Consider the following 12,804-nt stretch of genomic DNA (forward strand, 5'->3'; position numbering starts at 1 on the left):
GAGGCCGGGTGGACGTACCGCCGAATTGCTCAACACGTGGGGCGTGAGGTCTCCACAGTACATCGATGCTGTCGCCAGTGGTCAGCGGAAGGTGCACGTGCCCGTCGACCTGGGACCGGACCGCAGCGACGCACGGATGCACGCCAAGACCGTAGGATCCTACGCAGTGCCGTAGGGGACCGCACCGCCACTTCCCAGCAAATTAGGGACACTGTTGCTCCTGGGGTATCGGCGAGGACCATTCGCAACCGTGTCCATGAAGCTGGGCTACGGTCCCGCACACCGTTAGGCCGTCTTCCGCTCACGCCCCAACATCGTGCAGCCCGCCTCCAGTGGTGTCGCGACAGGCGTGAATGGAGGGACGAATGGAGACGTGTCGTCTTCAGCGATGAGAGTCGCTTCTGCCTTGGTGCCAATGATGGTCGTATGCGTGTTTGGCGCCGTGCAGGTGAGCGCCACAATCAGGACTGCATACGACCGAGGCACACAGGGCCAACACCCGGCATCATGGTGTGGGGAGCGATCTCCTACACTGGCCGTACACCACTGGTGATCGTCGAGGGGACACTGAATAGTGCACGGTACATCCAAACCGTCATCGAACCCATCGTTCTACCATTCCTAGACCGGCAAGGGAACTTGCTGTTCCAACAGGACAATGCACGTCCGCATGTATCCCGTGCCACCCAACGTGCTCTAGAAGGTGTAAGTCAACTACCCTGGCCAGCAAGATCTCCGGATCTGTCCCCCATTGAGCATGTTTGGGACTGGATGAAGCGTCGTCTCACGCGGTCTGCACGTCCAGCTGAGGCGCCAGGTGGAAATGGCATGGCAAGCCGTTCCACAGGACTACATCCAGCATCTCTACGATCGTCTCCATGGGAGAATAGCAGCCTGCATTGCTGCGAAAGGTGGATATACACTGTACTAGTGCCGACATTGTGCATGCTCTGTTGCCTGTGTCTATGTGCCTGTGGTTCTGTCAGTGTGATCATGTGATATATCTGACCCCAGGAATGTGTCAATAAAGTTTCCCCTTCCTGGGACAATGAATTCACGGTGTTCTTATTTCAATTTCCAGGAGTGTACTTAAACCTAACCCACCTAAGGACATCACACACATCTATGTCCGAGACAGAATACGAACCTGCGACAGTAACAGCCGCGTTGTTACAGACTGAAGCGTCGAGAACCGCTCGGCCACAGCGGCCGGCGTTACATCACAACGCTGCGAACTCTGAAACGACGGCTAACAAGGGTCCCAATGGAATAGGAAAATGTTTTCCTGCAGCTTGACAATGCCAAACCACACACTTCACGTGCCACCACAGCAGAACTTCAGAGACTCAATCTCACCATCATACGGCATCCTCCATACAGTCCAGATTTAGCACCGTCTGACTTCCATCAGTTCCCGATAATGAAAGACGATCTGCGGGGACATCGTCATACTTCTGATGAAGATGTTGAGAGAACTGTGAGACCTTGGTTGCGGAAACAGAGTGTCGACTTCTTCCGTGACGGCTCCAGAAAACTTGTTCACCTTTGGCAGAAATGTATCCAATTGCCTGGTGATTATGTGGAAAAGTGGATGTTCGTAATTAAAAATCACGTTCTAAAAATTATTTCTGCGTTTGATTTATCAAAATATTCCCATCCAGACCCAGTTAACGAAGGTGGAGGCATTACTTTTCATTCAAAACTCGTATATAAATATTCTTAAGCAACACATGAGCAGAAGACACTGTCCAAAAACATCTGCAGCCATTGAAAATGATCGTAATGGCCCGAAATCAGTCATGCCAATAAAATACAACTTCTAAAAAATGTTACTGGCTGGTTACTATCTCCTACATCAATTTTAAATCGATTCTTGTTGTCATGTTCTCCACGTTTCCTTATGATTTCGCGAATCGAAGCTATTTAGTGGCGTACAAAACACCTTCAAGTAGAGAACGCGGTCGCAGATGCGAGGGCGGCCAGAGGTAGCTACAGTGGCGACTGCTGCCTCCGACCTGGCACGGCATCGCGGACACAGACAGCAAACTTTGCTCGTCGCGCCGACATCTGGCTTCTGGCAGCTGACGGCCGCCGGATTCCATAAAACTTTACGCCCGGCGCCCTGCAAATATCGAAATCTCTGAACGCAGTCTCTTGCCTTCTCACGTTGCGAACAACTTCACCGAGAGGTCAATGCCAAGTCAGAGATGCGAGAAGCTCCTCCTAAGTTTACCCGCACTGCAATCGGCAGTTGGCTCTACTGAGCTACCTCAGTGTGAGGAAGCTAACCGTCTTTTAGAATTCTTCCACTGCTGACCCGACCGGAACTAATGCAGCTGGGTCCCAACTTTGAAAGTTGTGAGCATTAAGTGAAGTCTAGAAAAGGGGAAGTATTTAGCTGTGTTTCGTAATTTAATATTAGATCAGGAGTGTGAGCCAAATGTATGCTGATTTGCAGTGATTTTAATAAATTGCATTTTTGGCCTCTGTTTCCTAAGTGAAGGACGTGGGACTGTGGCTAGTAGCTGTGGCCCTCACTTAGTACGTGCTCAGCAAATGTGGACTCATAATTCAGAAAGTTGCTACGTTTTTGCCTGAGTAATGAATGTAAAACTTACCACAGCCAGTACAGGTCCCTGTTATAGCCATACAGGATCTCTGTATTTATCTTTCTTCCTGTCAGTGAATAATATGAATTAACTGGTCACAAGAAAGACTAGAGAGAGAGAGAGAGAGAGAGAGAGAGAGAGACTGAGATGGGCGAGTAATGGCTGAGTGGTAGTAGAACATTTTACCGTTTCCTGACTGATCTGGAGGCTTGGCGGTGATCATCCATCGAACTTCCACCATTGAATTACCAGATGTCGTATCGTGACTAACAAACAAAAGACAAATCGGTGAAAAATGTCCCTATATCTAACGCGTATGAATATGTTGTCTTCACTGTCGCCTCAAGAACATAAAATTTATATGTTAACTAATGAGCCACCACGACTTCGTACAGGTGTCACTAACTATCTACGACCGGACAACTTGTTTGTAATACACTACTGCCCATTAAAATGGCTACACCACGAAGATGACGTGCTACAGACGCGAAATTTAAACGACAGGAAGAAGATGCTGTGATATGCAAATGATTAGCTTTTCAGAGCATTCTCACAAGGCTGGCGCCGGTGGCGACACCTACAACCTGCTGACATGAGGAAAGTTTCCAACCGATTTCTCATTCACAAACAGCAGCTGACCGGCGTTGCCTGGTGAAACGTTGTTGTGATGCCTCGTGTAAGGAGGAGAAATGCGTACCACCACGTTTCCGACTTTCATAAGGTCGGATTGTATCCTATCGCGATTGCGGTTTATCGTATTGCGACAATGCTGCTCGCGTTGGTCGAGATCCAATGACTGTTAGCAGAATATGGGATCGGTGGGTTCAGGAGGATAATACGGAACGCCGCGCTGGATCCCAACGGTCTCATAACACTAGCAGTCGAGATGACAGGCATCTCATTCATATGGCTGTAAAGGATCGTGCAGCCACGTCTCGATCCCTGAGTCAACAGATGGGTACGTTTGGAAGACAGCAACCATCTGCACGAACAGATCGACGACGTTTGCAGCAGCATGGACTATCAGCTCTGAGACCATGGCTACGGTTACCCTTGACGCTGCATCCCAGACAGGAGCACCTGCGATGGTGTACTGAACGACGAACCTGGGTGCACGAATGGCAAAACGTCATTTTTCCGGATGAATCCAGGTTCTGTTTACAGAATCATGATGGTCGCATCCGTGTGTGGCGACATTGCGATGAACTCACATTGGAAGCGTGTATTTTTCATCGCCGGCGTGATGGTATGGGGTGCCATTGGTTACACGGCTCGGTCACCTTTTCTACGCATTGACGGCACTTTGAACAATGGACGATACGTTTCAGATGTGTTACGACCCGTGGCTCTACCCTTCATTCGTTGCCTGCGAAACCCTACATTTCAGCAGGATAATGCACGACCGGATGTTGCAGGCCCTGCACAGGCCTTTCTGGATACATAAAATGTTCGACTGCTGCCCTGGCCAGCACATTCTCCAGATCTCTCAACAATTGAAAACGTCTGGTCAATGGTGTCCGAGCAACTGGCTCGCCACTATACGCCAGTCACTACTCTTGATGAACTGTGGTATTGTGTTGAAGCTGCATGGTCAGCTGTACCTGTACACGCCATCCAAACTCTGTTTGACTCAATGCCCAGGCATATCAAGGCCCTTATTATGGCCAGAGGTGGTTGTTCTGGGTACTGATTTCTCAGGATCTATGCACCCAAATTGCATGAAAATGTGACCACATGTCAGTTCTAGTACAATATATTTCTCCAATGAATACCCGTTTATCATCTGCATTTCTCCTTGGTGTAGCAATTTTAATGGCCAGTAGTTTACCAGAGCGCTTTCTGTGTCTGTCCTTTGATAGGGAATGCTCGCAGCCAGAAGCCTCAGTGTTATGCAAAAGTGTGAAGCAAGCAGGCAATCATGTAACGGAGACGCATCTGTGCTTCCTACAGTAAACTGAGAATGTTTGAGAGGGGTCAAATTACGACCTCCTGTGTAGCGGGATGGTCCTTTAGGAGAACTGCCACACAAGCTGGATGTGCTGCGTCAGTTTTGCAACGATGTTGGTATCAGCGGTCACGTGAATATTCTCACACCTGTGGACGAAGTTCTGGAAGTCCACGCTGCACAAACGCCTGTCAGGATCGTAGTATTGTAAGGGCAGCAGTGGCAGATCGTACAGGTAGCACATCACAGGTAAGAGGGCTTATGAGCCCAGACGTGTCAATACACTGTGGGACTACTGGCAAGCAGACATCTAGCTCGTCTTCCACTCACGCCACAGCATCCACGTTGACGATTCGAATGGTGCCGTTAGAGGATCACTTGGAATGGAGCGCTGTGGTCTTCAGCGATGAAAGCAGAGTGATGGTCGTTTGCGCGTATGACGTAGACTTGGTGAGCGCTGTCTTGTAGAGTGCCTTCGTCCAAGAGACAATGGACCCCACCCCAGGCCTTATGGTCTGGCCTGCCATAAGCTACAACTCTCATTAACCTTTGGTATTTCTGGAGGGGAAGCAAACCGCGGTCGGTACGTGCAGACTGTTGTTAGACCCATTCTTTTGCTGCTCTTGCAACGGGAAGGTAACGTGTTGTTCTAACAGCATAATGCTTGTCCACTCACTGTCCTTGAAACTCAGAGTGTCCTTCAAGACGCGTAGAAGCTTCCCTAGGCAGCGCAATCTCCGGACTTGTCGCCAAGCGAGCAGCTTTCGGATGTGATGGGACGAGAAGTGACTCGTCCGACTCGTCAGCCAATAGCTCCTACAGAACTACGTGAACAGGTCGAGAAGGCGTGAAAGGACGTATCCCGGACAGTATTCGCCATCTGTACGATCGAGCTGATGTCAGTGTCAGCGCCTGCATTGCCACCCGTGGAGGTTGTACCACATATTGACATGGGCGTTTCAGCATGGGTCGGTAGCTGGAACTTCAGAACCGCTTGTGATATTGATCTGTAAATGTACTCCATATGCACTGTCGCAACAATAAATCTTGAGTGAGCTGGGAACCTCTAAAAGAGTGTATTAATTACTTTCCGGCAGTATATTACACTTTGAGAGGGGATATACGGGGTGCTCCAAAAGTCTCTCCGCAGTGCCGTGTGATAGCCGCGCGTGTCGTGTGCCGCACTGAATATACCGAAATGAAACTCAGTGAAGTACAAGTTATTAAGAATATTCATTTTTACTTACAAATTTTCACATTAAATGTTGAAAGTGTCCCCCTGCTGAATACACAATTCAGTTCGCCTAATCATGTTTCCAAACGCAAGCTGTAACATTCCGTCTGTAACAGAAGCAGTGGAAGTGGGTATTGCAGTTTTCAATTCATCGATGGATTTTGGATGGTTTTTATAGACAGCTGCTTTCGCTGCACCCCAGAAGAAAAATTCAGGTGGTGTTAGCTCAGGCGATCGTGGAGGACAAAGTCCCTGTGAAATTATGCGATCATCATAAACATCAGAGGCCGGCCGCTGTGGCCGAGCGGTTCTAGGCGCTTCAGTCCGGAACCGTGCTGCTGTTACGGTCGCAGGTTCGAATCCTGCCACTGGCATGGATGTGTGTGATGTCCTTAGGTTAGTTAGGTTTAAGTAGTTCTAAATCTAGGGGACTGATGACCTCAGATGTTAGGTCCCATAGTGCTTAGAGCCATTTGAACCATAAACATGAGCAAGCAGTAACATTGAAACGCGAGCTGTATGCGCGGTTGCACGATCTTGTTGAAAATAACCGTTCAGTATTTCACTTAACACAGGTTCTCCTATGAGTGGGTACAGAATATCACTGCAGTATCGTTGTGCGTTTAGTGTTTCGTTATGACTGGATGTTTGTGTTGTTCTCATCATTTCATCATCATACATGAAAGTGGCGAGTTTGGACAGAGCAAAGGTTGGCAATTTGTACGGGCGCTGATAACCACGCAGTTGAGCGTCCCACAAACCAACCATCATCATCATCATCATCATCATTGTTTCGTTGAAAAATATGGGACCCACAATCCGACGTCTAGAAATTGCAATCCGAACTCCTATTTTCACAGAATGAAGTGGTTCCTCATGAATAAACAATGGATTTGGAGTACTCCACATACGAGAATTTTGCGAGTTGATGTACCTGCATAAATGAAACCACGCCTCATCAGTGAAAAACGTTTCACTAAGAATATCCCTTCCATTTTGTTGAACCAAATTTTTGAACCATTGACAATAATCCAGTCTCTTTCCATTATCAGTATTTTTTAGTTGTTGCACGACTGTCCCTTTGTAAGGGAAAAGTTCTAATTTTTTCCTTATAGCTGTGTGGGCCGTTCCGACATTAACATCGATTTCCTGAGCGAGTTTTTTTACTGACTTGTTGGGACTCTTAGACATTTTACCGGAAATATCGAGTAGTTTATCCTCAGACAAAACACTAGGACGACCACTTCTCGCTGCATCTGTCACTAAACCCGTACTTCGAAATTTTGTTAATCAAATCTCGCACAGTATCGCGATGTGGGAGCGTTGTCTCCGGGAAAACTGAATTAAATGTTGGATGAACTGAAACTGTGTATTTACCGACAGCTTTGAACACTTGTTCGATTAAAAACACACGTTCTTCAATGGTTAGCATTTCAACAATGACAAAAAGGAAACAAACGAACAAAGGAGCTAAATTTAAACGTTCACGTCAACACGTAACGACACACACCAACGATACTACTGGCGCTGACTGAGATAAACGAAACAGTGGAATGTTGGGAGAGTCCACTTGAAGGGAAGTAACACAGGCAAGCGAACAATCATACGGCACGCGCGACTAACAATCAAACGGTACTGCGGAGAGACTTTTTGAACACTCCGTATTAAAATCACCACCTCTAAAAAATATTTCTGTAACTGATGAATGATATTCTCAAGTTTCCGTTTCTTTCTCTGTCTTTACGGAGAAACACAATAAATCGCCATACAAAAGTGTGAATATGATGACTAATAACGTTGCCCATTACGTTCTTTGACTTTGAGCCACTGAATAACATTTTTTCTCCACCGATTTCATTCACACTACACAATGACTCCATCAGCCAGATATGAAAGAGTTTACCAAATGAAAATGAGATTGGGGCGGAATCGTAGAAAGGTACATTCGATCTGCGACTTCCAAAAAATATTATAAATGAAAAGCTTAGTACTTTGTATGTTCTACAGAAAGAATGTATTTTGTTAACAGCTTACAAGGCCATCATCAGACTTCAACAGACTATCTTTGTGAAAGAAGGAACAATGTCGGTGAAAAACGTTGAAAAAGATATTGGTCGTCCATAGTGAGGCATGAAGACAGAGTAAATGTCCTCTTTGACAATACGGTGGTAATTTCGATCAAAAAGGTTAAAATTTAAACGGTAAATAAAAATAAAGAGAGCAAACCATAAAAAACTTTATTAACACTGAACTCGGGAAAACAGTGTGTATATAAGAATTGAAATTAAATTAAAAATCCGAATAAAATAAAATTTATATCTGTGAAGGGTACTGAAGAATAGGTTGAACAGGTATTACATATGGAAAATGGTACACAAAGAATAAAGGATAAAACTGACAATTATAACAACAGGATACATGGAGTACATAGCAACCACAATAAAATAAATAAATACAGGAGAAAAGGGAAACAGAATACAACAAGCAGCTTGGGAAACCTTTGAAAGTTGTGAGCATTAAGTGAAGTCTAGAAAAGGGGAAGTATTTAGCTGTGTTTCGTAAATTAATATTAGATCAGGAGTGTGAGCCAAATGTATGCTGATTTGCAGTGATTTTAATAAATTGCGTTTTTGGCCTCTGTTTCCTAAGTGAAGGACGTAGGACTGTGGCTAGTAGCTGTGGCCCTCACTTAGTACGTGCTCAGCAAATGTGGACTCATAATTCAGAAAGTTGCTACGTTTTTGCCTGAGTAATGAATGTAAAACTTATCACAGCCAGTATAGGTCCCTGTTATAGCCATACAGGATCTCTGTATTTATCTTTCTTCCTTTGTTACTCACAAAGAATTTTATTCTGTCAAACTCTTCAAACGCTGACTTGAGACCTAGTTCTAATGTAACGGGGATAGCTCCGCATGTAACAGCCGCTAGAGAATATGATATTACGTCATAATACTGGACAACATACGTAGTCAAATTCACAACTATCTATTAGACAATGGGATTTAAACCCTTGACACTCCACCTTGCTATTAATACTTCTTAATTAACATTGCTTACTTGTGCGGCGTCCTGTCATATGGCCAAGATCAGAGATATAACGTACATGACACGGATATCCGTTTGGCTGAACACCGATGAACTTGTCGCATAGCCAGTGATTGAAAAATCACCACTGGATGTCATTCAAATATCAAACTACCACAAGAGAGCTGTTTCTGTAGCCGACCTTTACATTTCTGCAAGACCAAAGTAAATAATTCAGCCTCAGATTCAATATCCACTTCTCGGAAGTACACAGGGACACATACAAGTATAATATGCTATCGATATCTGTCATTGAGCCACGTGATCGTGTCCGGTATCATTTCTTCGAAAGGGCGTTTACTTCGATACGTATATCATGCAATCAAACGTAAAGCTTTTGAAGCGTAACAGACCTTCATTTTGGTCGCTATTACGAGCATGGTACCTGTTCCTTGTCCAGAAACTAGGTCACGTGTCAGTTACGTACACATCTGCAGCTGTAACTACATTAAGGAGTGAAAATTTATTCGCTTGTCTAGTTAAATGTCAGAAGCATACACGGGTCTGCACTAATCAGAACAGTTGGGGAATCAATCATCAATCAAGTTATTCTGATAACTTATTGGGGGGGGGGGGGGGGGGAGGAGGAAGTAGCGTACCACGGACATCTTGCGATGCAGTCATGTACAAAGTAATCTTTACGACATATTTGTTGAAGAAGCTGTGGAGTTTGCAGCCTTACGGTTTGGAAGACGCAGGCAAAAACACAAGCTGTTTGAGTCTCTGCGTCCCGCATTGCCGCTAGGAATCGTTATCACGCTTAACACAGCGAACTAGTGTTGCCAAACGCGTTACTGAATAAGCGACACACATTTTGAAATTTTCTAGAAGTATAGGATGTAACCATTATTGTCTCCATGGTCCTCTTTCTTCGAAAGCCAACTGGATCTCAGTTTTAGAAGCGGAAAAATGAATTTTGGTTAAGATGAGAAGTAAAGTAATATTTTGTTACAGTAGTATTTTTCCATTTACGACGACAAAAATGTCCAAGTGCAAAACAGTTTAGCAAAAAGAACCCCAACACTTCAGTAAGCAACAATCAGAATTTCTCGTTTCTCATGTCGTTCTCTCATGTACATATTACGGAAAAGAGTATTGCATCCTATTCTTTCTACGTATTCATTATTTTCATCGTAATACCTATAAAATGTCTCGTTCAAAATATGCATAAGATAACATGTTTCTCAGATAAATACCCAATTTTTTTTGCACCCCAACAGTTTCTTTTTCTTTTTTGTAGCTTTACTAACCACTGAACAAGGCACCAGGTAAACTACCAAAATGGATAATAGCTTTAGAATAAATAATTCTTAAAAGTGACTGGTACTTGATTTTTTCCCGTAAACCAAAAGCCTGATTTAAATACTTTCGTTTCACTACTTTATTTCATACTATCGTTTCTGGGACTCAATCATCAACTGTCTTTATATTCATAATACGTCATGAACAGATGCAATGTGTAGCCAAATAGCTAAATACATTATTTGTTTTCACACTATCAAACTGTAAAGGTTAATCACACACATCGCGTAATTTAATATCCACTTATATATTAAGAAGGAATAATCATTTCAAAACCTTGCATAAATTAATGAGGTTATTTTTAAGTGGGACAGGATATCCCAAACATGGTCCCAAACATGGCAAAGTGAAATTTAGTAGTAAAGTTTATATAACTGAATCTGGGGAGTTAAATGACTCACACAGTATAATTCTTATGCTGGTTATACTAAAACGAAATTTGTAATTACATACAAAATGTGAATATCCATTTGCAATGTCGCGGTTTACTATGTTCTCATCTCAGAAATAAAGCGGAGATTCCTTCTTCCGCGGTCCGGTCCAGAGACTTCCCTGTTAAAAGCCAACGATCTTCCTCTATTGGAGAAGCTGTAGTAGAACCAGTAGTATTCTACGAACCCAACGGGTGTAACAAATGTTTTCAGTATCACGTTAACTGATCGACTGATCGAAAGATGGTTTGCGAGTGAACACTTCGATATATTGGTGCTAGTTCGACACAAAAAAAACCACTGCCAAGTCGGTGTTAATCTGAAATTCTAGTTTCAACATTCACACGCAATCAGTCACTCGTAATAGCCAGCTTATGGTAATTAACTGAACCCGTTACCAAAACGGTTTATCAAACCGATTATCTGTGACAGAATGCTTGCTCAGTATTACACAATCTGAATGCTTCAGATGTTCATTTTCCCCTTCAGACTTGTGTAACATGCCACGCGGATTTTAGTTATTCAAAAGCCACACTATAAATATTGAAATCGTAATTTCATGTGATCGTTTTCCTCCCACGTTCGCATTCACTTTGCAGCATTCCACGGTCAATTTTAATCATTATTCTGCAAAATCATTACATCTATTCAGAGTTCCTTATATCTGCATCCCAACATAAAGACGGTTGATTTCCGATCTGAAACCTGTAGACTTCGCAAAGCAACTCTTTAACCCAAGAAGTACACGCGAACGTACTGTCCTCTAATTTCCTGATGCAGATCATACACAATCCGACATTAGTATTAAACAGCGCAATCCTGCATCTTTTACTTTTGAACAACCACAACTTAATAGCTTTTATGATAAATTTACTAAATGCCAAATTTAGAAACTCTACAAATATCAAAATAACTCCCTCTTTAAATAACAGAATTATCGTAAAATGTTTCTTGCCTTTCCAGTCCCATAAACTGGCTAGTTGTACGTTACAAAATTCCCATGAGAGTATAATTCACTTTCCTTGTCTAGTCACATTTCTCATGCTAACGTGTACTCAGTTAACAAACATAACAATTATCACTTAATATCCTAGTTTCCATTCACACCATCTTTCACATTAATAAGCATAGTAGCAATAATTAATGGCAGCCGTAATAATCACAATAACTACAGTTTTACTTACAAAATGTGTTTTTACTACTAGAAATTTTTATAATCCATAAGCAGCTCCATAAGATATGCAAGACACTCATAACTACTTGCAGCTAGCTACTGGATCAGGGTGCATCTGTCTTGCATTAACCATGACTCATTGTCTGAAGCAATTTGCCTGCTACCATCTCTTACTTACGTTAGGCGTGATATGAAGCATTACACCTCATATTGACCAATATTTTCCTTCTTTATTGTATAATACACCGATTAACTATCATAAATACAAAAAGAAAAATCTTCGATGTCTTTAATGATCCCCATAGCCGAATAATATTAAAAGTAACAAAACAAGTTCTTTCTAACAAATTGAAGAATGAATATTAGCTACAACCTTCTTTCTGTTTATACGAAGACACGGATTCCATTGTTCAAAACCGTTGCCATTGAAGGAATATGGGAATCGGTGAAATCTCTTGCGAAAAAAAGGTTTATATAACTGATGCAACTAAAACGGTTTTCATTTAATACGAAGTTCACCATTCCTCATTCTAGGCGTTTCTACAACATTTCCTGACACAGATCCCAGTCTCGAGCCATCAGTAAGCAGACATCCTCGATTAGATATACATAACGAGACATTTCGACGCCGATACTTCTGAATGTCTACTCAGCCATTTTTTTCAGGTTTACTTTCAACAGAACGGCCACATTTTGGTCCTTCAGTACTCCGCCACATTCTTCTTTTAGTACCACATCTAGCATCTCATCTCCATCTACTTCCTTTTCCCTCTCTGTAATATTGTCTTCATGTGCGTTTCTGTTATACGTAATTAAACTCTCGCCCCTGTTGTGTACGACTCTGTATTCAGTGTTAAGGATAAAAACAGTCTTACGAGTAAAGTCCCGCTCACCTTGTCAGACCCATGTTCAAAAATGGTTCAAATGGCTCTGAGCACTATGGGACTCAACTGCTGTGGTCATTAGTCCCCTAGAACTTAGAACTACTTAAACCTAACTAACCTAAGGACATCACAAACATCC

The sequence above is a fragment of the Schistocerca nitens genome, chromosome 2, assembly GCF_023898315.1.
Source record: "Schistocerca nitens isolate TAMUIC-IGC-003100 chromosome 2, iqSchNite1.1, whole genome shotgun sequence".
Classification (NCBI taxonomy): Eukaryota; Metazoa; Arthropoda; class Insecta; order Orthoptera; family Acrididae; genus Schistocerca; species Schistocerca nitens.